Below are 5,804 nucleotides of genomic sequence, written 5' to 3'. Positions count from 1 at the left end.
CCGGCCACGTGCTCTTTCGCTGGCAGCCTGTTGATTTCGGCCTGAATTACTCCATTGGTAACAAACGTAACTGCTTTATACAATGTCAACAGCTAACACTATGATGCAGGATGTTAAGAATTTTCTTGTTTTTTGTATGGATGGGATTTTAGAAAGGGTTGAGGACCTACCTGAAAGGTACTTCCTACCCACGATGGTGATTATTAGCTTCATAATCAATATAATTTTGTTAATGAAATGGCTCAAAAATAGGAATAAACTTATACAGGTCATACAGTCATCGCAGGATAGTTTTGAAATCTTAATACAAAGGATTCAGGAAATGCAAAATTCATTGCAGGAGAGTAAGAAAGGGTTGGTAGAAAATATTCAGGATATTAAAAATGATAATGTAGGTCTGACGAACAGGTTTAAAGAGACGGAACACAAAATTGAATTATTTTCAGGAAAAATGTGTTCCATAGATAGAATTGAAAAATTGGAACATAATGTGGAAACATTTAATGACAAACACGGTTCCATGTTTGATGATTTCACTAGCAAATTACAAAGACTGGAACATAAAATTGAAATGCTAGCAGAAAAGAATTGTTCCATGTCTGAGAGCAATGGTAAACTAACTGATAGAATATCATTTGTAGAAGGCAGTTTACATGCTATTGAGGTACTTGCTAAGGATGAGAATATTAGAAATTTGGAATCACATGTAAATGATGAATGTAAAAAAATGAAAGATTCCATGACATCCTTAGAAAATCATTTGTCCCAAGAACTTCAAGAGCTCAGAGAAACAATGATGAATAGACTGCAGGATTTAGAAGACGCTCAATCTGATACTTCAGAATCAGAAATACAGGACAGGAGTTTCCCAAAGCTTCTCAAATGCCGGAATGATTTCCCTAAGGTTGCTATGCGTTCCCCTATGGTTTTTCCGGTATCTGTAACAGAAAAACCAGCAACGAAAAAACAATCAAATGGTCCCATTGCTTATCACTGGGAGCCTATACAGATGAAGGATCTAAAAAATATTAAGGAGGCCATTGTCATGTATGGTCTTCATTCTCCCTTTGTCAGAGAGCTCCTAACCTCATGGGCTACTGTAAATAAAGTAACCCCAAAAGACTGGGCCCAATTAGCCTCTGCAGTACTCGAAAATTCTTGCCAAATTCAATGGAGAGCTTTATGGAGGCAAGAAGCAAAAGCAATAGAAATTCAGGAATTACAGAACGGTCAGGAAGTACCCCAAGACAAGATTCTTGGGGAGGGTCCTTACGCTGACACGCAGGTTCAATCTGCATATGATGAGCACATGTTGTCTTTGTGCCGTACAGCTGCTTTAAATGCCTTGGATAAGGTTTGTGAAACAGGAGAGATAATGCAACCCTACACCAAGGTATTACAGGGCCCAAGGGAAAGGTTCACTGAATTTTTAGAGAGATTATCCAGAGCAGTAGAGGTACAGGTAGCGAACCCAGAATCCAGGCGTCTCCTTATAGAATCTTTGGCGTATGAGAACGCGAATCCTCAATGCAGGCAGGTAATTTGGCCATTAAAAATAAGATCAGCGCCATTGGAGGAATGGGTTCTGCATACAGCGAACCTGGAATGTAAAAGTCAGGATACAGGAGCTTGGGTAGGTGAAGCTATTTCTACAGGTTTGAGGAGGCACCAGGATGCCAAATACCCTACCTGTGATGATATAGAGGCATGGGTAGGGAAGGCAATCTCAAAGAATTTAAATAGGCGTAAAGATGCAAAATGCTTTAACTGTGGTAGAATAGGACATCTTAGTAGGAACTGTAGACAACGCATTCCTAGAAATAATGCTTTTACCAGGAATGTATCAAACAGAAGGCCTAAGCCTCCTGGTCTATGCAGGAGGTGTGGGAAGGGGCGCCATTGGACTGATGAATGCTTTTCCACAATAGACAGACAAGGTAGATCTTTACAGCAGGGAAACGGGCTTCCGGGGCTCCATGGAGCCCCGAAGAGGAAGATTATCCGGTCATTCCCAGTGACAGTGGAGGACAGCCTCTCCCAGGACAATTAGAAGATCCACTGCCCATTGTAAATAATACGGCACTGGATAATACATTAGCTCCAGAGGATGAATCAATTACATCAGGAGGAGATACAAAACATATATTTTGGCAAACTTCTATACAATATCATAGACCCAAACTTCCGGTTAAGGTAAATAATAGGGTGATTTACGGATTACTGGACACCGGAAGTGACGTCACTATCCTTAATCAGCAGTCCTGGCCACAAAACTGGGCTTTAAAAGAGGTTAATGTTCAATTCTTAGGGATCAGAACCCTATCTGAAGTTAAACAGAGCGTTAGATGGATTGACTTTATTGGGCCAGAAGGACAGAGAGGAAGGTTAAAGCCATATGTTGCAGATATTGCTATAAACCTCTGGGATCGTGATCTACTCCAGCAATGGAATACGCAGATTAAAATTCCTCCTGTATCAGCTAGGAATTATAGACAAGCTCTTAGTGGTAGTAAGAATATAGTAAGACAGTACAGAAAACAGATGCCAAATGTACAGGCTGTGCAGAAGCAAGATGCTAGTGCCAAACCTACAGATCAACCAAAAGCTCTACCATTAAAATGGCTGACAGATGAACCCGTCTGGGTGGGTCAATGGCCTATGACATCTGAGAAGTTAGAGGCTTTGGAGAATTAGTTCAGGAACAGCTAGATGCTGGACACATTGAGGAATCAACTAGTGCGTGGAATTCGCCTGTTTTTGTTGTCAAGAAGAAGTCTGGTAAGTGGAGAATGGTTACTGATCTTAGAGCCATCAACAAGGTAATTCAGCCTATGGGGTCTCTACAACCTGGGATGCCATTACCTTCTCTAATTCCTAAGGATTGGCCAATTATAGTTATAGACTTAAAAGATTGTTTCTTCACCATACCGTTACAAGAAAATGACAGAGAAAAGTTCGCCTTCACAGTACCTACCTATAAAAATTCCTGTCCGGTACTGAGATTCCAGTGGAAGGTACTACCTCAAGGTATGTTAAACAGTCCAACTTTGTGTCAATATTTTGTGAATAAACCTCTAGAAATAATTCGTAAAAAATTTCCACATTCGTTAATATATCATTATATGGATGACATATTATTGTCTGATTCAAATAAGGATACTTTGGAAAAGATGTTTGAGGCAGTAAAGGAAATTTTGCCTCGCTGGAGATTACAAATTGCCCCAGAAAAAATACAAAGAGGAGATTCTATTAACTATTTAGGTTATAAAATAGATGCTCAGAAAATTAGACCACAGAAAGTACAGATCAGAAGAGATCGTTACCGGACTCTTAATGATCTTCAAAAACTATTAGGAGAAATCTCTCAATTACAGACGATTATTGGTGTAGAAGGGCATGATTTAAAACACCTGAAAATGGCTTTAAAAGGAGATAAAGACCTAAACAGCCCACGAGTACTATCAGCTGAGGCTGAAAAAGAATTAGAATGGGTAGAAAAGAGAATATGAGAAGCACATGTGGACCGTGTGGATCCAAATCTGGATTGTATTCTGGTTATTTTACCATCTAGAGAATACCCCTCAGGAATATTAATGCAGAGGGACGACATCATTCTAGAATGGGTATTTCTGCCACATAAACAAAATAAAAAATTGAAAACATATATAGAAAAGATATCTGATTTGATATTAAAAGGTAAATTAAGGCTTCGTCAACTTACTGGGAAAGACCCAGCTGAAATTATTGTACCATTAACGAATGAGGAAATTTCCTCCTTATGGAAAGATAATGAGTATTGGCAAATAGCTTGCAGTGACTTTTTGGGAAGTATTAGTAATAACTATCCCAAAACTGAGAGAATCAAATTCATAAAGAAAACAATTTGGATTCTTCCACGTATCGTGAGGCAAACACCTATTTCTGGAGTTCTTACCTTCTACACGGATGCAAACAAATCAGGTAAAGCAGGGTATAAATCAGGAAATATAAGTAAAGTAGTTCAAAGCCCTTACAACTCCGTACAAAAGGCAGAGTTGTATGCCATTCTCATGGTACTTAAAGACTTTACAGAGCCTCTCAATATAGTCACGGATTCTCAGTATGCAGAAAGAGTTGTCCTGCACATTGAGACTGCAGAATTTGTTCCTGATAATACAGAATTAACCTCATTGTTTTTACAATTGCAGGAAATCATCAGAAACAGGACTCATCCTATATATATAACACACATCAGATCCCATACAGGTCTGCCAGGTCCTCTGGCACAAGGCAATGATGAAATTGATCGTTTATTAGTAGGTAATGTGTTGGAAGCTTCGGAATTTCATAAGAAACACCATGTTAACAGCAAAGGTTTAAAGAAGGATTTTTCTATCACCTGGCAACAAGCCAGAGAAATAGTAAGAAATTGTCCCAGTTGCTCATTGTACAATCAGACTCCATTACCAGCAGGTTGTAATCCTAAAGGTATTCACAGAAATGAACTTTTGCAAATGGATGTATTTCATTTCCCAGAATTTGGCAGTTTGAAATATGTACACCATACTATAGACACGTACTCAGGCTTCCAATGGGCTACTGCCCTCAGCTCTGAAAAAGCTGACTCTGTTATTACACACCTCTTAGAGGTAATGGCTGTTATGGGTATACCTAAAACAATAAAAACTGACAATGGTCCAGCATATGTCTCCAGTAAATTGGAACAATTCTTCAAATATTATAATATAAAACATGTAACTGGTATACCTTACAATCCCACAGGACAAGCAATAATTGAAAGGTCTAACCGAACCTTAAAAGAGATGCTTCATAAACAGCCAGGGAAAACAAAGACACCTAGACACAGGTTACACAATGCTTTACTAACGTTGAATTTTCTTAATGCTGATGAAAAAGAACAAACTGCAGCAGAAAGACACTGGACTACAGAGAAGACTTCTGAACTGAACCAACCGGTGTATTTTAAGGATGTTATGACCTCAGTCTGGAAACCAGGATATGTGTTACGTTGGGGAAGGGGTTATGCTTTTGTTTCCACAGGAGAAGAAAAGATTTGGGTTCCATCAAAATTAATTAAAATTCGATCAGAACAGAAAACATCTCAGGAGGAGGAAGATAACAGCCCATCTACGAATTCATAGTCCACCATGGGTAAAGTGACCTCCTAAAAGGAAAGAGAAGTGTTTTGTTTTTGTATTCACAGGTAAACTCAGCAAAGAATACTGGACATATGGATTCCTGTAGAAGAATGAATAGCTACCCTGAGGACCATCAAACAAACAGTATCTCACTGTGTGGTATCAAAGTCTAAATCTCTCTATATTGTTTTTTCATAGTATCCTTTTATCTTTATTTCTTCACATACCTCAGTTCCCATTCATTTAACTGAAGCTGGCTTTGGAGTTGGATTGGCTCTCCTACTCTAAACCCAATCATATTATTTAAATACAATTCAGAATTTCTGTATTATATCAAAGAGCCATTGATATAAGACAGAAGAAATAAAATGAGGGACTGTTATCTATGGATTTCTTTTTCTGAACAGTCTAATTTCCTCCAGGTTTTCCATCTTCCCTATTGTCACCTCTTTTGTATGCATACATATGAAAGTTAAAATATTTCTTTGTTAACAGTAATGTTTGAGTTTTCCAGAGAACAAGGGATTTCCTGACAGCAATCTTCAACTGCTTCCGAAAGAGAATGAGGATCCACTTCCTTTACTTCACCTGATTCGACTGGAGGCATCTGAATTGACCCACATCATTGACTCCACCTGACAAGCACTATCCTGAAACTGGCTTGAA

Source organism: Mesocricetus auratus, unplaced genomic scaffold (assembly GCF_017639785.1).
Source record: "Mesocricetus auratus isolate SY011 unplaced genomic scaffold, BCM_Maur_2.0 Super-Scaffold_2245, whole genome shotgun sequence".
Taxonomy (NCBI): Eukaryota; Metazoa; Chordata; class Mammalia; order Rodentia; family Cricetidae; genus Mesocricetus; species Mesocricetus auratus.
The sequence above is the reverse complement of the archived record's forward strand: the minus strand, read 5'-3'. Positions refer to the sequence as shown.